Source organism: Euprymna scolopes, chromosome 29 (assembly GCF_053919585.1).
Source record: "Euprymna scolopes isolate OS-2025 chromosome 29, ASM5391958v1, whole genome shotgun sequence".
NCBI classification, from domain to species: domain Eukaryota; kingdom Metazoa; phylum Mollusca; class Cephalopoda; order Sepiida; family Sepiolidae; genus Euprymna; species Euprymna scolopes.
Genome location: NC_136510.1, coordinates 110,796,947 through 110,819,709, shown reverse-complemented (window position 1 = coordinate 110,819,709; position 22,763 = coordinate 110,796,947). Strand labels below are relative to the sequence as shown.

The following is a 22,763-nucleotide window of genomic DNA, read 5'->3' as shown; positions in this document are numbered from 1 at the left end:
CGTATTTTTTAAAAACGTACTTTAGACCAAAGTTTCTATTGCAAATCTTATGGATATGCGTTACTGATCTCTTTTTAAATAAGCTCAGTTTTGTCTCACGTACGTAGATAGCATTATAAGCGAATTTAAAATGATAAATCATTGTTATTTTTATTTCGGAGGTAGAAAGTCTTTTCAAGAAAACGCCCCCCCAAGGAATTTGTGTAGAACAGAACACGCACGCTCGAAGCAAAGTAGCAATTTTCAACCGTTGATTTATTTGCTTGGCGAACTTCGTGCTGTGGAGATATAGACGGCAAATCAATGCGAATTGAATTCTTCGAAACATTATTTGGGGTTATTTCAGAAACGTTAGATGGTTTCCTTTTGCTGACCCTCCTAATCATGTACCTATTTACAATGCCTCCCCACGGGACAGAGTTAGACACCGGGGTCGTTTTTTAACGTGGAGAAAAGGTACAAAAATAAAAATTGTCTCAGTCGTGAAGGATTTCTCCTCCACTGAAAGAGAACGAGAAATGGAAGTGCCGCATCTGAAGAACAGATACTACTCTTTGATCTTGGCCAAAACCTCCTCATCAAACATTATTTGGGGTTATTTCAGAAACGTTAGATGGCTTCCTTTTGCTGGCCCTCTTCATAATGTAGATGACACGTTTTACTTGTTCAATAATATGTTCAGTATTTACTAAATAACATGCCTGGAAATACTTATGAATGAGACTGTAATTTCACTTTGGCTTACATGTTGTTACCGTCTATTAATTTACTGTAAATCTACGTTTACAATTACACAGCCGCTAGGAATTATTTTGTCCTAGCAAATAATTTTGATGTGATAATGACAATAATAAAAAGAAAAATATCTCATTTTTCGAAATAAAACCAAAAAACTGAGTTTTTGATGAGGATTGGTTTTTCACATTATTTGGATTCATCAAACTAATGTTCCCGTCTTGAGAGTGATTTTTTGCAATATTTCAGTCGATGTAGCAGACGTTCTTCAAGTGTGTCTTGCCGAACTCGAAAATGTTTCTGTTGAATTTTGACGGAATTCCTAACGGAGCCCTTTTATTTACTTCACAGAAGATAGCCTGGTCTTGTTCCCTCAGCCATAGCAAGATAGACATCCTAAATAATTCGCAATTGTATTGAGAGAGAGAATTGAACCTTCCACCTTCCGGTGAATATGTCTTTTACAATTGAATTTTTACAAGTACTCAAACCACTGCGCCCCGCCACATTGCGGAGAAATTAAGCACGAATTTTAGGAACTTTAAATCTATTTTAAAAATATACACCTAAAAACGTCGGAGGTTACATCCACCGAAACGCTATAAAATAGCACACCGGAGATGAGAATAGTAGTTCAATGAATTAAAAAAAAATGTGTAAAACTCAATAGGTTGGGTAAATATTAATGATAGGACGGTTCCAATATTTTCCCTGATTCTGATACGATTACCGATTCCGTGCTAAATTTCCGATTCCGATATAATTACCGCTTCCAGTTCTTTAGAAATCTCTAAATATTTAACTATAAAGTTGCTACTTTTTAACGATCACCCTAAAGAAAATGCATGTTAAATGTGCAGATATTTTCACAAACGTAGGGAAGCATCTATATATTTTAATTTTATTGGCAGTATAAAAATATTATTTATTATATATAGCATTAGCTGTGGAAGATTTTGTTTTATAAAAAAAATCAAATAAAATATATAATTAAATGAATCGTTTTTTTTTTTTTGCATCTGAAACCAGGAACAATTTTTTTTAGATTTCGATAACGTCTCCGATACTGCAAAAAAATTCGATTTTTTTAGATTCTCAATTTCGATATATCGTCCCAACACTAGTAAATATCCAATGTATATTAGTTTGCCTTATGTATTCTATACAAAGATTCGTGAATGTAATTCATAATTACCAATGTAATTTATAATTTTAAATATAATTGTCGTCATAAGTAGCATAATACCGCAATTAAAAAAAAAATATTGAAACTTCTGTTCAACGTACTTCATAAAACTACTTTCGGATCATCAATCACAGAACATTCGATTAAAACATGTTGAATACAATAAATTTCAGCATTGACTCATTTAATATCCATAGTCGTACTCACTCATTAATCCATTTAAGAATCTACGAGACGATCTATGTTCGTTTGAGAACCACCTCTCTTTGTAAACAATGGGGTTCCTGTAAAATTAAATAATGATTATACTCCATGAAACACTGTGTATATATAGCACACTGCTTTTTATATTGTTTTGTTCAGTTTTTGAAAATCTTTCGATTCATTTTACTATAATGATTGGTCCACTGTTTTTTTATTTATTTATTTATTTATTTATTTTATCTGTTAATGATTAACCAAAAACTATACCCCCTTGGATTTCCTGGGCGTTCTTGATGTGAAGTGATTAAATTATAAAGTCGAGTGCATTATTTGGAAAACCATGTTGTGTATGACTCGCGAAAAGAAAGTTTTGTTTCAATATTAAGACATATCTAATTCTATCTATTATTTTAGCTTTTGAACGTCGAAACAAAACGTATTTGAACATCACATATGAACTTAAAATGAAAAAAAAATAGACTTGTGTTTTTAATTATATTTCCTCAACTAATCATCATGAGGAAGTCTTTCAAATGAAGACAAATGTTGATAAATTACACATAATTTATATTGTTTTTTTGCCGTTCCGTTGAAATATTTCATTTATATATATATATATATATATATATATATATATAGATATAGATATAGATATAGATATAGATAGATATATATATGCATATATATATATATTTATATATATGTAAATATGTGTGTATCTATATATGTATATCTATATAAGTGTGTATATATATGTGTGTGTTTGCGTGTATTTGTGTGTGTTTCAAAGTCAGTGCAGTCTTTTTATCATAACTTTTCTTTGGCGAATAGCATTTAACTTCGAAATGCCATGGCCTAAAGAGTTTTCCCCAGTATTTTTCTTTCTGTACCTTTTATTGGCTTGATCATGTAAACTTCCTATATAACTTTAAGGATGTTTAGTTATTATTCAGAAGGCACTGCGGATTCTGAAATAAAGGTTAAACTAGTTTATGCAATGTTCATGATTCTGCCCGTGGGAACACTCTAAATTGTCTAATGTATTTGCCCGGATTCGGCGTCTATTAGTTCTTAAATTGGCACTTAGTGGCAATTCTTTGGGGGCCCGTAGATAGAGACTTAGCAAATTCATTTTTATGGTGTTTTCACCCCAAACAACACACGGTGCCACTTTAATGTAGGGGGCTACTACCTGAGATATTATTGCAAGGATAGTATATCGAGATTTTAACACACGATGTCTGTTTATAGTAAACTTGAACTTCTGCATATCAGTACAGTCGGGAAAGCATGAAACCGGAAGGGAATTCCAAAGTCTAGAAGTTCTGAGGAAGAAACCATTAAAGTAGAAGGCTTTCTGGCCTCTAAGGATCTCCATTGTATAGGGGTGGGATTTTGCTGCTTGTCGGGGTTGTCTGAATCTTTACGTTGAAAGAGTACAAGGGCTTGTAGTTCGTCGGAGTATTTCATTAAAATGCTTGAAAAATAGGCTAAGGGATGCAATATTTTGCCGATGAGACAGCGAATGAAGCTTAGCTGATAGTGTGGAACCTGTTGCAATATTTTGGAAGTATAATGGGGTGTGATCCCACACAGTCGGGCGATTCTATTTATAAACGATGCTGCTAGGAACTGACGAATCGAATTAATTCACGTTCTGCTACCAACCAATCAGAAACCAGAATTGCTCCATAAATATAAAACCTTTTCTGTAGCAATTTCACATGTTTTTTTTCCGTCTCGACACTGTAAGAATATTTTGCTCTGTGGAACTGTCTACTGCAAACAAGCCACCTCTCAAGACTTGTGTGTAACAACGAACCATCGGAAACTGTTCTGTCTACTGCAAACCAGTCACCTCAAGAGTTGTTTAGAAAAACGAACTATCGGAAACTGTTCTGAAACTAAACATTGCTTACACTTCTAGAGGTTATGGGCCCAGCACAGTTCCACTTCCAGCTATTAGGTTTACGACTCTTATTTGAACCCTATCCCGGAGTGAGAGACTAGTAATATGCAGCAACACAAATGTCGCAACAATATTCCATACATGATCGCTTTGTAGAGGTACAGGAGACTTTTACGTGTAAGTAACATTCTAGCAATATAGTGAGAGCCCACCATTCTCTCAGCAGCGGTGGCAATGCCCTTGATGTATCTGTTCCAACTCATGTTCCCTGTGACCGTGAAGCCGAGGAGTTTGAACGAAGTATTTTTACGTAATGTATCTTTAGCCATAGATATTAGTGGTTGAGACGGTTTCTTGTAAATATTAAAGGAAACAAGCTTAGTCTTGACAGCATTAAATATTACCATTCATTTTTGTCCCCATTCTACTATAGATCGGAGGTCTTCCTCTAGGGTTTCTACCATTGTATTGACGTGGAAGCATCTAGATTGTCAACTGGTTATTTAACAGTCGAATTAATATATGGTTACTATATGGTACATATATTAGTTTAAGCATAGGATATAATGTTAAAGTATGATTCGACGTGATATTAGAAATTAAGATGAAATATAGTGTACGGACTCTGGATATTTAAGTTGATAAAAGGAATATATGATTGAGAGTACATTTCAATACATGTATAACTAAAAGTAAGGTATAAGCTATGAAAAATTCAGTATGAATAATTAGATATTAATGGCGATATGGACATATTTAAAGTAGATATCACTATATAACAAATTGTATATATAAAGAATATTACTTAAAGTTCTTCTGGCTGCAAACGTTTAAAGATAAATCCTCAGCAGAGCAACAAAGCGCATCTTATGGAATGGAAGTATCAATCATTTTCATCTCCATTGAAAAAGATACTTTCTTGAACAAAGTCCTGATCGAGCTACCGATTGACAGACCGCGCCCCTCGTAAAGATGCGATGATACTTCTATGTAAATTGCCAGTAAATAAGAGTTGAAATGGTGATCGTGCCAAAGTACAAGATCAGACGAAACCTTATCTGACCCTGATATCTATCATTGTTTTTTTTGTGTGTTGTTTTCGTTTATGTGCTTTTTTTTTCTTTCTGCGCATCTTGTAGCTGCTGAGATGAATCCGGTCGACCTCTTCCGTTGTTTATGATCCGGATAATAAGTCATGCTTGATCGATATTGTTGCCTTTAAATACCGAGAAAAAAAGCTGTATATAGACGTAGGCACCCACGCATGTATCATAAAAAATACTTGCCGCACATATATATATATATATATATATATATATATATATATATATATATATGTATTTATTCATATGTATATAATTTCAGTCCAAGAATAATTATTCTTATAATAAATACAGACACTACTGTTTCATGCTTACGCAAGCATCAGTGTAAGAGATGACAATTATTCCCGCTTCGGAGATTTGAGTGCAATCACGAAGCACCTTTGGCTGCATTTGCTTGTCTTTACCCACGGGCCACCCAACATTTGCTACGGGAATGAAATGAGTTAACAACTAATAAATGAACAATTCGGGCGCAGACATTAGGCAACCTAGAGTGTTCGAACGAGTGGACATCATGACGTTGCATGCACGCTAGTTGACTGCCTCTTAGTGTATAATTTCCTAAAAAGTGACCATTCTTAAGTATTTTTAAAGTGATTTGATAATTTCAGTTCGTAGAATTTCGATATATTTTAAAGACCTGTTTCTCTGAAATAAAAGAATCAATATAATAATGTTTTTTCCAACGTATACACATCATAAACCAGTATTTTTTTTTACTCATGACTTTGTTATATTAGGAAAAACACGTAAAAAAAAGAAACAACTTACATGGTTTCTTTTTTTATAATGAGCCATTTTTAATTTATAAATTATTTAAATAGTTTCATTTGTTTATAATAAGCCATTTTTAATTTAAAAATTATTTAAATAGTTTTTCTTTTTATCATTAGACATTTCCAATTTAAAAATTATTTAAATCGTTTAGTTTTTTATAATTAGCTATTTTTAATTTAAAATTATTTAAATAGTTTCATTTATTAATAATTAGCCATTTTTAATTTAAAAATTATTTAAATATTTTATTTTTTTATAATTAGCCATTTTTAATTTAAAATTATTTAAATAGTTTCATTTTTTTTTATAATTAGCCATTTTTAATTTAAAAATTATTTAAATAATTTATTTTTTTATAATTAGGCATTTCTAATTTTAAAATTATTTCAATTGTTTATTTTTTTATAATTTGCCATTTTTTGTGTAAACATTATTTCAATAGTTCCGTTTTCCTATAATTTGCCTTTTTAATTTAAAAATTATTTAAATAGTTTACTATTTTATAATTAGCCATTTTTAATTAAAAATTATTTCAATAGTTCCTTATTTTATAATAAGTCATTTTTAATTTTAAATTGTTTCAATAGTTTAGTTTTTTATAATTCACCATTTTTAATTTAACATTTATTTCAATAGTTTCATTCCTTATAATTAGCCATTATTAATTTTAAAATTATTCAAATAGTTTCATTTTTTATAATTAGCTATTTTTAATTTAAAAATTATTTCAATAGTTTAGTTGTTTATAAGTAGCCATTTTTAATTCAAAATAATTTCAGTAGTGTAGTTTTTTTTATAATGAGCCATTTTTAAATAAGAAATTATTTTAATAGTTTAATTTTTTATATTTAGCCATTTTTAATTTAAAAATTATTTAAATAGTTTAGTTTTCTTATAATCAGCCATCTTTAATTTAAAAATTATTTCAATAGTTTCTTTTTTTTAATTAGCCATATTTAGTTTAAAAATGATGTCAATAGTTTCATTTTGTATAGGTAGCGATTTAATATTCAGAAATTATATCAATAGTTTCTTTTTTTATAGGTAGCCATTTTTAATTTAGAAATTGTTTCAATAGTTTTTTATAAGTAACCATTTTTAATTTAAATTTTTTTAATAGTTTCGTTTTTTATAACTATCCATATTTAATTAACAAATTATGTCAATAGTTTAATGTTGTATAGTTAGCAATTTTATATTCTGAAATTATATCAATAATTTCCTTTTTTATAGGTAGCCATTTTTAATTTAGAAATTGTTTCAATGTTTTTTTCATAAGTAGCTATTTTTAATTTTGAAATTATTTCTATAGTTTCGTTTTGTATATGGCGCATTTTTAATTTAGAAATTATTCAAATAGTTTTCTTTTTTTATACGTAGCCATTTTTAGTTGAGAACTTATTTCAATAGCAGTAACAGAAAAGAAACTACTGATGTACTTGTCTTCACTGGATTAATTATTTTCTTAAAAAATTGACTGCATTTATACTGTTGTTTTCCGTTTGGGCGAGCTACATTTTTTCATTTAAAAAATAATGTTGAACTCAAAAAATTTTTTAAGAGTTTCACTAATAAGACAATCAATTAATTTGGACAAGAACTATTTTTATTCCTTTACCATAGTATATCCAACCATTATATTAATAAGTATTAATTGTGTACTGTTTAATAAGACATGTTCCCCGCCAAAGTTTAATGAAATACGACAATTTTACTGTTTATTTGGGATTAGTTTGTGTTATAAATTTTGTAATCTTTAATGTAAAACCTTGCTTGCATTCAAAATATGGTTCTTGAAAAAAATAACAATTTTTAAAATTGATTAAAAATACAAAATACAAAAAAGGAACAGATTAAAAACATTAAAAATAAACAGATTAAAAACATTAAAAAACAGACTTTTAAAATAAAAAAAAACATATTGAACAATAAAACAGAACAACTAATGAAAAATATTGAAAGAACGGAATAAAAAAACTAAAACAAAACAGATAGAAAAAGCATCTTCATACAAAAAACTGGATTTAAAAACTCATGAGTTTAACCTTGCATTCAAAATCTTAGAAAAACCGAAACTCAATAGCAAATGTTGTCAATTTCCTGATAGTTCCATTTGTTTATACAAGAGCAATGCATTATAACATGGTAAGAGTGGCGTTGACTAATTGTTTAACGAGCTGGACCGGAAATTTTTCTGTGTTAACTCAGAATTCTGTTCGTTCCACAAAAACACTTTTACCGAACGCACACTTGCATCTAACATCCTAGAGGGACATAAAATAAGCTTTGGTAGTTTGTGATTTCTTTTAGTAGGTAGTTAAATCCATATAATATATAACACGTCGCAAATATGCGTTTATAACAGTAAGTCAATTATATTTTCTTGATAGGCTTTATTACAAAAAAATCCTATTAAATAATATATCATTACAGTCAAACACATCTTATAAGTCAATAATTAATTATAATACCTTACGACAAAATCATCGCTAATCTAGCATCGTTGTCGAATATGAAATAAGATCAATATATGTTTTTCAATTTGTGAGAGAAATGATTATTTGTATTCGTTGGATTATTCGGATTACTGGTCTCATCTTGAGTGTTATTCTCGTTACGTTTCGGACGACGTAACCTCCAACCTTCTTCTGGAGTATCTTGCTCAGAAATCTACAAGGAATTTGGAACGGGTACCTTTATTTAATCCATCGGGTTAGAATGCTATCTTCGTGAAGTAAAGACATGATTTCGTTCGAAATTCTGCGAAGATTCCCGACCTAGACCGACAAATTTTTTTGAGTTCAACAAGATACTTCTTAAGCAGGTTAGATGTTATATCGGCCAAAATGTAGTGAAAATAACACTCAAGTTAAAAACAGTAGTTCGAATAATCCAAATAATACAATATCCATCTGTTAAACCTCTATGGAGCATGTAATTATGATATTCGGACACAAATACAAACTGATTAAGGACTTGCTTCTTTACTCAGTTCGAATCTGTGTTCTTTTGTGTAAAGGCACTCCGTATTCTATTGCTGAACTAATCTAAAACCGATGAGGATTTAGTCATGGTTCGAGTTACCCACTCCTTAAGAGAAGAGGGGAGATGGTAACGGCCAGTTAATGGCATAATTCGACCTTGCCCTCAGCTTAGCACTGGCGAAACCTTTGTTGATGGAATTAACTGCGGTCAGTTCTTCTATGAGTTCAAGCGTAGTGATGACGTCACTCTTGATATGCGTGGGATTCTTCGTTTTGTTTGAAGATGGCTTCGGTTTTTACAGTCAAAGATAGCTCGAAAAGGATGGGGAAAAAGTTGAGAAAGAAGCAGTCGCATAAATTTGATGAAAGAGGTATATATATATATATATATATATATATATATATATATATATGTGTGTGTGTGTGTGTGTGTGTGTGTGTGTGTGTGTGTGTGTGTGTGTGTGTGTGTGTGTATCTGACTACTTCGTTTAATCACACAAATTAATATACGAAAGTATGATTTTATGCTTAAGCTTAAAGTATTTACTTCAACAGTGCTCAATACATAGGTAGAGCTAGGCAGTAACGTATAAAAATATATATGGCAATTAAGCTGCACAGAATATTCCGTGTTTCATTCTCCTGAGAATTTGTCACGCATGACACATTCTCGTGGGAATTCGTCAGGCTAACGAATTATCACGAGAATTAAACGCGGAATATTCTGTGTACCTTAATTGCCATATATACTTTTATAAATCACTATATATATATATATATATATATATATATATATATATATATATATATATATATATATATATATATATATATATAAAATAAAAATACCAGCGGTGGTTGACGTTATGTTTTGAGAAAAATAGAAAAACCGAATGAAATTATTAAAATAATCAACGTTTCGTCCTTATTTCAGAGGACATCTTCAGGATATTGAAGTAAAAATGCAAGAAAAGAAAAAGTCATAGATCATACGAAAAAGAGAACAGTTTCTGAATCCTACACATGTTTGTTCTTCCCGACATGGGAAGGATTCAAAAACTGTTCTCTCTTCTTATATATATATATATATATATATATATATATATATATATATATATATATATATATATATATATATATGAGATGGTAATTAATGAAAACTGAAGAAAGTCCTCAATACTGTTGTAAAGCAAATATACGTTTTATTTTTTATTACCGTATCTTTCCGTTAAGTTACATTATTGTTTCGGCTACACGGTCGTTTTTTGGCCGTCTGTAGCGTCCTTTTTCTGTAAAAGTCTGAGAAAGATACGGTAATAAAAAATAAAACGTACATACACATATATATATATATATATATATATATATATATATATATACATATATATATATATATGATTGTTGAGCTGGATTAAATCCGACGATATGAAATAAAATGGAGATGTAAGGACCTGGATACTCAACGTTTCGCCCGATTTATGCGGGCTTCTACAAGAGGGATGGTCTTCCACCTCCATTTTATTTCACACACACACACACACACATATATATATATATATATATATATATATATATATATATATATATATATATATATATATATATACGTAAGATATGAGTACTGTCGGCCTGGATGTAGGTTTGCTGATTACTACTATATTACTTATGCCCCTTCGATAAACATCCTTCAGACTAACCTGACAAGAAGCAAGAGTATAAACCTTCGATTTTGAGCTTCCTAAATACCGAAAACATGTCAGTTTTGAAACCCATCCCTGTTTATTGCTTTCCTGCCTGTACTAATTTGCAGAAGCAACGCGGACAAACATTTCGCGGCTGAACACCACACATATTTCTTTGAAAATATGAACTAAATTATTAGCCACTCATCTTAATGTTGTAACATGCCTGGTCCGAAGTAAAAACGAGTTTCCAAATGCGTGTTTCATTCTTTCTAGCACAATCATCATGTCTCCCATTAGTGCGTCTATCTGCTTATATGTTTTCCTTTATCTTTTCCTGCTCGTCCTTTTGTCAGAGTGTATATTTGTATGATTCGAGCATGAATCTTCTTCATCCGTTGGCCTCATCAATTTAAGTATACAGCAGTAAATGCCATCACATAATTACGAATTACTATATTGTATTTCATCTTAGATCAGCGAAAAATCTAATTTCTTGAAAGGTGATGCTAAATTTACTAAAAGTGTTGTATTGTTACAAGGATTATGACATACATTTGTTTGACATACAATGATATTTTAGATTATAAGAGATAATCCCTTCAATATTCAATAGATTAATTCAATCAGTACTCATAAGCTACACGCCTCTCTCTCTCTCTCTCTCTCTCTCTCTATATATATATATATATATATATATATATATATATATATACACTAAAATCCCATATATATATATATATATATATATATATATATATATGGAGTAGAAACCGGTAAAAGGCCTAAAATATTACTAACAAAATGCAGTACATTATATAAAACACATGCATATAATCAAATAATATTATAAATAACACCGGAAGGCAGGTCAAATACCGTAACTGGGGACCGGAAAACCATCGTAGTCAAAAAGTAACGTAAAGAAACGTATCATAGGGCCACTGTATACAAGGACCTATATATATATATATATATATATATATATATATATATATATATATATATATATATATATATATATAATAATAGAAAACTTCCCGGAGTTGCCCGACCGTAAAATACGTTTAAAAATATTTTGATTAATGCAGATTTAATTTTTATTATTATATTATATAGGATCGAATGATAAAGGGATTTTTTTAAATGACTGGTTCGCCTGCTAGTATATATATATATATATATATATATATATATATATATATATATATATATACATACATATATATATATATACATACATATATATATACATACATATATATATATATATGTATGTATATATATATGTATGTATATATATATATATACATACATATATATATATACATATATATATATATACATACATATATATATACATACATATATATATATATATATATATATATATATATATATATATATATAAAGTGATGCTAATGAGTACGATTAGCGTTAATCGACTGAAGGGATTATCTTGTTTAATCTAAATGACCATTGTTTCTTGGTTGCTTGGTTGTTTTGTTTTGTTTTACGGCATATCGACCCTTTTCAGGTTATTCAATGTCGAATCGAGTAATTTTGAAGCAATTTTAAATATATATTTTTTCATATCGGTTTCTATTTAACGCATAGTTGGGCCCGAACAGCTACTCCCACTCCGGGTCAGAGTGTACCTGGGAGCAACGACAATTAAAATGTGGCTCCATACTCCCCAAAGCCCGTAAGCTAGGGGCCTCACCATCGGATATACTTTAAGGTCATACCCATGACCTTAATGGCCATTTCATGATAAACGAATGTATATTAAAATCTCTAACAATCTGTTAAAATACAACGATTTTATCTTCGTAAGTACATTTAGCATCAGTTTCCACCCCCTTTGAAAGAAATGAGATCGGCCGTAATGTAATGCATAATTATATGGCAGTAATGATATCCGTATATTTATATATGACAAAGAGAGGTCCATGCACACATCATACAACCATACATGAAGACAAACAGACGCAAATGCAAAAAGTAAAACATATAATATTAGAAGATATAATATAAGATATAGGATATAATATAAGATATACTATAAACATATAATACTAGCATGGGTGTCCGGCGTTGCCCGGCTGTTTTGAGTTGTATGCTGAGCAAAAAAAGAAAAAGGTCAATTTTTAAAACTTTGACCCCTAGTATGACCCCTTAAAATGTATTGCCTGGGCTCAAATCCAGTTATTAAGTTAGATCCATGTCAAAGGAACCTGTATCTAAAATTTAAAGTGTGTTGACCCAAAATTGTCGGAGGAGTTTGGTAGAGTTCCCAAAGGTCAAATCGTTGAACTTTGACACTTTATCAGCCACATTTCTGGCCGAAAACAACGATTTTCCCAAATCTCAGTACACTGTATATCAAATTTCGAGTCTGTAGACTAAAACAATGACAGAGTTTATTGCGTAAGGAAATGTACACAGACACACAGACACGTTCACTTTTACAGATATATAGATAGATTAGAAAATATACGTGATGTTGCCAGCTAGTAAAATACGCGTAAATATTATATTTTAATGAACGCCTAATTGTTGTTTATTATAAACAGAAATGCTTTAGGTATTAATGTAATGGTTAATTCCTTTAACAAAGAACGTAAAAAAAGGAAAGAAACTAGGACATACGACTATTATTTTTTTTTAGTTTCTAAACAGTTCTCTTCTGGTAAATAAAAAAATATCAGAGTTAAGATCGACTCCTAAACTTAAGTCAACTGCTATAACCATTACACTCGCTTGCCATCATTTTGAAGTCGTACTTAACATAAGAACGGTGCAATGTTTAAAAGCCACGCATGCGCAGTCGTGAAATAGTTTCAAACAGATAAGATCCAGTTGCCTACCACGTTCCAATTTTATAATTTTGACCTCTCAGCAGCCATTTTGTTTTCGGATGAAACCGGATAAAAAAACCCTCCACATATCTGAATATCGTATATACCAGATTTCAAGTCTGTAGATTAAAAATTATTTTAGTTTATAGCTTGAAAAGTGTCCTCACACACATGCTCACTTTTATAGATATATAGATTACGGTCAACTCATATATTAAGGGACTGAGGAATACTTATTCCGTGGTAGTTCAATAGCATCTATCTAAAACGAAGTTCGAATTCCCAGGGAGTATCTTGTCATCGGCAAGTGCATTCGCTTTCGTATCTGTGTTTTCGTTTGTGGTGGAATGCTGAAAAGTCGTGTCCATTTTTGAATGTGGCCAATGTTACAATAAGAGCACTATGAACACTCCTTACAATAAGTCGAACCTTTATTCAAGCCATGCTTTTGTGGCTAGGCAAATCAATACAGCGACAAATGCCGTATTTATGAACTGTTTAGCGGTTGCTAAAACATTTCAGTGTCCTACGACCGAATTTTTATTACTTTTCCCCTTCCACGAATCAACCTGTCCCTATCTCGTGTCACCGTTCTGCCGCTGTCTCCATCATTATCCCCCAAACTGCCTGATCTCTCAATTTCCACGTTTCCTAGCCTTTCCCTTAGTCATAGCCAATAAGTCCCTTCCAGCACCGATTCTAAATGGCTTCGGCTAACAGAAAAACACTCTCATTATTTTTTTCTTCCGTTAATATCTTTTACCCTTCCATTCAGTCGACTCCAGCGTCCCGATAAACCTCGCCTTAATTTCATTAAACTTAAAGCAACGTTTCTCCGAAGAACTAGTCGGCCCCTCGGCAGGCGCCCATTACCTCCTTTTGCGCACTCCCTTGTAAACCTTCCCTTTAATTCAAAACCAACCAAGCCGGTACTTCCCACCATGTGACAAGCTTTTCGGTTCTCACCATTAATGCAACATCGAACGCAGCCAAAGATTTCCCCTTCCCTATCCCGACATTTTCTAACCCATTGCTCTCCTTTGCTTGCAGACTTTGCTGATCTGACCCTAAACCTTGTGGATTGGACCCAAACTCATTATCCCTTCTTTTTCTCTCCATTTTTCTCGCTTTCTACGTCTGCATTGCGAGCGTTCTTAGCTATCATTTATTTTACTCTGCTTGGATTGTTATTTTAAATATCATATCACGGTTTTCATTCACCTTTCTTTCGTTCGTTCCCTTTATGACTCGCTTTTTCTTTCTTTGACGTTGTCATTTCACTTCTACAGCTTTCCATCGCTTATTGTCTTATGAGCGATTTTACTCTTTATGGATCTTAGTATCCTTGAACTAAAACTCATTCTCTCCTATGTGTTTCCCCATCTTTCTTTCTCTCTCTCTCTCCCTCTCTCTCTCTCTCTCTCTTTCTCTTTCTCTATCCTTCCCTCTATCGGATGGAGAGTGATATAGATAGATATGTATAGAGATATGTATCTATCTATCTCACTCTCCATTTCTTTATCTCTCTCACTCGTTCTCTCTTTCTCTCTCTCTCTCTCTGTATATATATATATATATATATATATATATATATATATATATATATATATATGTTTAACTCTCGATCTGTCAACCTCTCCATCCCTCTTCCTTTCTTCTAAATGTCTGTTGGTCTGTATCGTCCATCGTCCATAGTTTAATTTTACTTATTCGTCCCATTTCTCTTTCTCATTTAATCCTTATATATATATATATATATATATATATATATAAATATATATATATATATATATATATATATATGAGCAAACAGTTAATAAAATATGTTAAAAAACACTTTGAATCAATCCTTTTTTTCAATATATAAAGAGAAAAAGAAAGAGAGACAGAAGAGGAGGATATATATATATCCATGTCTCTGTTTACGTGTTCGTATTTTCTATCCTACTTTCGCCCTCTCTTCCTCCTCTTCTGTCTCTCTTTCTTTTTCTCTTTATATATTGAAAAAAAGGATTGATTCAAAGTGTTTTTTAACATATTTTATTAACTGTTTGCTCATATATATATATATATATATATATATATATATATATATATATATATATATATTCATATATATATATATATATATATATATATATAAAGCATTTTTTCTTTATGGCATTGTTCATTAAATAAAAGTAAATAGATGTTTTTTATTTATTAATTCTATTTTCAATCCGTCCAACTTACAAGTAACAGTATTTTTTTAATTGGTTAATTATTTTATACTTTGTTTTTCATTGGTTCCGTATATATATATATATATATATATATATATATATATATATATATATATATATATATATATATATTGAGTAAAAATAAATAATAAATATAAATTATGAATCAGTTTAAAAAGGAAAGACAAACGAGTGTACGATCATTTCGGAGACGATATGCATGTTATTAAACTTAACAATAATTATTGACAATACATGAGAAAGTTTTTTTCTTGGAACATAATCCTCTCATCAGCAAAAATAGATAAGCAGTTGAAGACACCAGAATAAAACTAGCATTTTTTGTCAGGGAGTAAGGCGGATACTCCTTATTGATTTCCATGAGAAAATTTGTTTGAATTTAAACTCTCAATTCTGCAATCTCTCCATCCTCCTTTGTCTCTAGCCTAATTGTCAGTTGGCCATTGTCGTCCATTGTTTCATCTTATTGTATTACGCTTCTCTTTCGCTCTCTCTCGCTCTCTCTCCCTCTCTCTCTCCCTCTCTCTTTATATATATAAATATATATATTTGTATGTATCTTCTTCCTTCTATCTCTCTCTCTCTCTCTCTCTCTCTCTCTCTCTATATATATATATATATATATATATATATATATATATCCCTACCTCTGTTCACGTCTCAATCTCTGTTTATTTTTCTCTGTGTGCATTTCTATCTCTCAATCTCTCCATTCTTTGTCTTTTTTTCTTTATGTCTGCTCACCTTTACCGCCCATGGCTCAATCTTAGTTCGGTATAATGGCTTTTCGTCTCCCTCGTGAACTGAACGTGCGCTGATGCCTTACGCCGAAAAACGACTGGGTTAGGGCTAGGCTGATTTTTTCTATGAATATAAAAAGTGTGTAGTCATTAGTTGAAGCCCCACCCCCTCTTCTCGCACCCGAATGTGCAATGATATTATCAGTAAAACGTGTTTGCCCCAGCGTACGACTGTCTGCGATAGTGAGACGGGAAGGACAACGTTGTCAGAACAATCGACCCGGAAAAATATTAAAGTAAAAAAGAACGCTGTTCGATTGACCACTAATGTATTGTAAGTCAGACATTTATTATATATATATATATATATATATATATATATATATATATATATATATATATATATATATATATATATATATATATATATAATTTAAAGGAGATTAGAACAATAGTCTAAAGAGCTGAGTTTATTTCAATGTAACAGTAAAATAACTAGTTTAATTAAAATACAGGAAAGAGAAAGTGCTCGTTGTAATTTAGATATATAATAAGCTCGATAGGTAAATATCCTAGAGCTAATTCAATATTAAATAATGTGATTGATAATTTAAAATTTGAAAATCAATTATAATAAAATTAAAAATCCGTTTCATAAGAAGGAACAACAACAAAATCAATTATCTGTACGATCGTTTCGGAAAACAACGCTTTTTATTGTGGTAAACAGCAAGTTACGTACAATAATTACATATATTTTTTTTCATAAGCCAGGTCTCCTCGTCAGCAAATTTTGAAGGGTTTTTATTAAATTTAAAAGACACCATAAATAAACCTAGCATTAAAAGTAAGGAAGATGTATCTGAAAAAAATTGAAATAAAAGGCCTGGATTAAAAATCTATAAGAAAATTAATATGGGTTAGAGATAGAAAAAAAATAAAGTGAAATATAGATTTAAATTTAAATTATAAGTTTGCTTTAAGTACCACATTTCAAATATATATATGCATATATATGAAAAAATAGACACACATATATATACATAGGTATACAGGTATATATATATATAAAATATATAGAGAGAAATTTACCTTTTAATTTTTCGCTTATTGAAATCAGGAACTATGGTTAAAATACTCATTTAGATGTGTGTTATAGCTTTTTACCTTAAGCCAAAAATTAATTCTTATGAAACGGATTTTTAATTTAATTATAATTTGATTTTCAAATTTTAAATTATCAATCACATTACTTAATATATATATATATATATATATGTATGTATATATATATATATATATATATATATATGTATATATAACACTAGAGAGTCATGTATTTTACAGCTGTCTGGTTTTTAAATCTCGTAAACAGTGACAGGCAGCTAATTATCCTATTTTCTATTTAACAATTGTAGTTAAGATTTTTTCCTTGTTTTTATCCATAAAAATTCTGTTTTGTAATCGTATACGTTTTTAGACGTCGGCTATTCAAGTGCAAATCAAATTTATTTTCACTGTTCATCCTGATATTTAAAACTGCATTCTTTATTCATTTATTTTTAATCAAAGCTTCGTTAATATATATATATATATATATATATATATATATATATATATATATATATATATACTAGGATGGGCGCCCGGCGTTGACCCGGTGTTTGGATGTGTATGTTGAGCACAAAAAAAGTGATGGTAGGAAGGCAGGCTCGAACCAATACCGCAAAGGAGGAAAAGAACAGGGTAAAGCCTAACGTTTATGCAAACCGGAAGTGACATTTTTTAAAATTAAAGCTAGACAATCTAAAGGAGAGGATAACTTAAAAAAATATCGGCGAAAAACGTGACCCCCCCCCTGTAGGAAAGTGCCTAGGTGAAGGGGAAGATATTAATGTTTTAAGCTAATTTTTCGATATTTCTCGTATGAAAGATCGACCTTTAAAACGATACTGATCTTGGTAAAATCCGTCGCCTCTATTGAAAGTTCAAGTCAGATATGCGAACAGACATACATACATACATTTATATATTGGTAACTAAAAATTTTCGACCCAAACTGATGAAAAAGCTTGCCCTATCTCTGTAAAATTTACAATATTTAGACCAGAAATTGTCTGAGTAATTTGGAAGAGACCGCAGAGGTCAATTTTTTTAAAATTTGACCCCTATTATGACCCATTAAAATTTATTGTTTAGGGCTCAAATTGAGTTATAAAATTAGATCTATGTCAAAGGAACTTATATCTAAAATTTCAAGTGCTTAGACCCAAAATTGTCGGAGGAGTTTGGTAGAGTTTTCAAAGGTAAAATCCTCGAACTTTGACTCCTTAATAGACAAAATTTCTGGGCAAAAACCGATCACAACGATTTTCCAAAATCTCAGTAACCTGTATATCAAATTTCGCGTTTGTAAACTAAATATTGACAGAGTAATTGCGTAGGGAAATGTACACAGACACACAGACACACAGATACACAGATACACAGACACTCAGACACTTTCACTTTTATATATATATATATATATATATATATATATATTGCCTAAATACTGACCAAACCACATAATTATTTAAAAAATAAAAGATGAAAAAAAAAGGATAGCTAACCAGGTTTCGTTCCTCGCTCAACAGAGCTAAATCGAGGAAAATACGATAAAAAAGTAATGAATATGGCGGGGGGGGGATTAAGTCCTAGAAAACTTTCTTTTTTTTTTTCTTCAGGATGTTTTTTTCCTCGATTTAGCTCTGTTCAGTGAGGAATAAAACCTGGTTAGCTAACCATTTATTTTCATTTTTTATTTTTGAAATAATTATGTTGTTTGGTCTGTATTTAGCCATTATTAAATACCCCCCCCCGGAAAACTTTTCAAATACATATATATATATATATATATATATATATATATATAATCAAAATATCATTTAGTTTTGTGTGTGTGTATATATATATATATATATATATATATATATATATATAAAATCAAGATATTATTTAGTTTTTTGTATGTGATGTTAATCAAATAGAACTCATGTGTTCATCAAAAAAGAATATTTTAAATTTTGCTTTTTAAAAGGAATATACCTAATGATGTGTTTTCCTGGTGTTGACTTATCGCAGCAGAAACACGTATGCCGATATGCACTCAAAAATATTTGTATAATAGTATACTATAATTTCACCCAGCTTCTCATTCAGTAACTTTTGATGAACACAGACGTTCTATTGAATTCACATAACACATAGAACACTACAATTATATAGCCATGATATATATATATATGTGTGTGTGTGTGTGTGTGTGTGAATGTGTATGTATAAGTATATATATATATATATTGTTTTACTTTTTTATTCATGTTAAAATAACTTATTCGTATCAACCATCATCATCGTCGTAATGAACTTTGAGGATTTGTGCTGTTGTGGACGCATTTTAAATGTACAAGTTGTACAAGCGGCGAAACGAATGTCTGTCTCTTCTACGTGCTGTGTATATTGGATTCTTTTACTTTTTTATTCATGTTTAATTCACTTATTCGTATAATCATCATCATCGTCGTCATGAACATTTTTCGGTACATCCAGGTTTACAAGCTACGAAGTCTATTTTGAACTCTGCCAAGGCAGAATAAAGTTTCTAGCAGCCCCTGCCTAATTTTTTCAACATTATTCCATCGTTGGCTCTCATACAGGTAGAGAATTACATTTTATTCTTCAACTATTTCTTTCGGATTCTCTCTCTCTCTCTCTCTCTCTCTCTCTCTCTCTCTCTCTCTCTCTCTCTAACCGTCTATATAGCTCCTTATAAACCACACTCGCAGATGATTAGCGGCGTTTTCTCTGGGATCACTTGCCGTGATTTTCAGCTGAATGCCAGGTGCTTGTGACGGTAAGCTAGAAGGCGAGTAACGATCTTTTGTTAAGGTCAAATGTAGAGTTGACCGCGGATGGGAAATGAAGGTTCTTCAAGACGAGAGCCTCGAAAAATCATCATCCTTAATGCGATAGTGATTCTGAGAATTGGATGATAAATGTATGATCTATTTCTAGATGTATTGTGTGTGAGGTCGGATGGGGAGGAAGGGAACGGACAGAGTTATTTTGGGAATGGAGATAAAGCAAGAATAAAAAGAGATACGATATGTAAAATGTCGGGAAAACGAGATAAATTGGTGATTATTGGGAAACTGGAAAAAAGTAAAATTGGAAAAGAATGAGAAATAAAAAAGAAAAAAAAGAAAATGCAAATAGAGAAGAAAAGAAAGGAAATAAAAAAGTAGAAAGATGGAAAGAGAAAAAAGAGGGTGATTTAAAAAGCGAGGAAAAAGAGGGCGAATAGAAAAATACATAAAAAGGAGAAAAAAAAACGAAAGGTAGAAAGAGAAAGAAGTACTAAATCTCTATATATAAATGTCTTTGTGTGTTCCTTACAGAATAAAACGTCAGAGAATCTACATAAAAACTAAAATTGTGGAGGCATATGTACAGATTATCGTTATAATTCGACAATGAATAAAAGAAAATAGGCTCGCTGTTTAAGAGCTCTTCAGTACCGCTAGACTATATTCGAATCCATCCCCCAACTTGTTGATAGCTGGTAGATCTACTTCTAAGCCCGGGATTTGCATTAAGCTTATTAAGAAGAATGTGGTGTAATGTAACGAAACTGCTTTATATAAGAAACGGTATTATATAGTCAAACATAGAATACTGTTTAACTATATTGCAGCACTTCAATGCGGCCAGAATAGTACCTATTTCAAGTTAAGATAGTGTGTCACTCCTCTTTCTGTCTTTAAATTTTCCATTTATACGGATCATAAACTTCTAACATTTGCTCTACACACACATCTCGACAAATACGGTCCACGAGAAATTCCACACCTTGACTATATAGCTCAATATTCTACCGATATACGATACGTAAAAGGACAAGAAAACGTTGTAGCTGACGCTTTATCTCGCGCAACAAATGCTTCTTTAAATTCCACTCCACTAAGTATGGAATTAATAGCACAAGAGACATTAACCGATACCATGCTCCCAGCTATAATGGACAAAACTTCACTGAAGCTGAAATAAATGCTGATACCGTTCGGAACAACAAATTTTTATTGCGATGTTTCACAAAAACACCCTCGCCCTTATATTTCACCCAGCCTCAGACGACAAGTTTTCCAACACTTCCAAAATTTGTCCCACCCAGGAAAACGTGCCACCATGAAATTAATAGCGAACGTTTTTTTTTTTGCCAAATATGAATACGGACATCAGTAGTTGGATGAAAACTTGCATTCCTTGCCAAAAAAACAAAGTTCACAGGCACACCAAATCACCTTCAGGAACTTTTAGTGTACCAGATGCTAGGTTTACTCATGTTCACATCGACTTGGTTGGACCCAAGGACATACCCACATCCTTACTATAGTCGATAGATTCAGCAGATGGCCGACAGCAATACCAGTGAAAGACATATCAGTCGCAACAATAGCCAGAGCGATTTTACAAGATTGGATAGCGATTTTTGGAGTGCCCTCCATAATCACAACGGACAGAGGCTCACAGTTTCAATCAACTCTTTTCGCTGAATTCACCCATTTGTTGGGAACAAAGCACATTAAGACTACTGCCTACCATCCTTGCGCAAACGGTATGGTGAAACGATTTCATAGACAATTAAAAACATCTTTGGCTATGAAGAAAAACAAATCGGACTGGTCAGACAATTTGCCACTCATTCTCCTAGCAATTCGCAACACTGTGAAGGAAGATTTTCAGAGCACACCTGCAGAAATAGTTTTCGGATCAGCACTGATTTTACCAAGACAATTCTGCGAAAGCAATCCAGACATTTCCCCAACGACAAATTTTGTGACGGAGTTAAAACATAAAATGTCACGATTAAAATTCACTCCAACCAAAAACCAGACAGGAACATTTTTGTTCCAAGCGATATTCACACCTGTAAATACGTTTTTATCAGGAACGACGCAGTCAAAAAACTACTATGTCCCAATTATTCTGGACCTTATCTAGTTCTCGACAGAAGTGAAAAGTATTTTACGATATTAAAAAGAGAAAAAAAGACACTATTGAAATAGACAGATTTAAACCTGCATTCATAGATGAACAATTACACATTTCTCCTACTCCAATACAAGAACATACACACTCAAAAACGAAGAAAAAAATTACAAAAAACAAACAACAAAAAAACAGGTCGAAAAGTTCATTGGCCAAAACATTTCCAACAATACATAACTTATTTAAAAAATATATATATATATAAATAAATAAAAAACGAAATACGTTTCTTTTTTATATATTTTT

At 31.2% G+C, this 22,763-nt stretch overlaps 1 protein-coding gene and 1 long non-coding RNA gene across 7 annotated transcripts in view; both read left to right on the top strand.

Annotated features, from left to right (window-relative positions):
* The window catches only part of LOC145252815 (neuronal acetylcholine receptor subunit alpha-10-like), a 979,766-nt gene that overhangs the window by 198,451 nt on the left and 758,552 nt on the right, over window positions 1–22,763 (top strand). The gene's annotated exons all lie outside the window — the stretch shown is intronic.
* LOC145252816 (uncharacterized) overlaps window positions 1–22,763 on the top strand; it is a 237,843-nt gene that overhangs the window by 155,639 nt on the left and 59,441 nt on the right. The gene's annotated exons all lie outside the window — the stretch shown is intronic.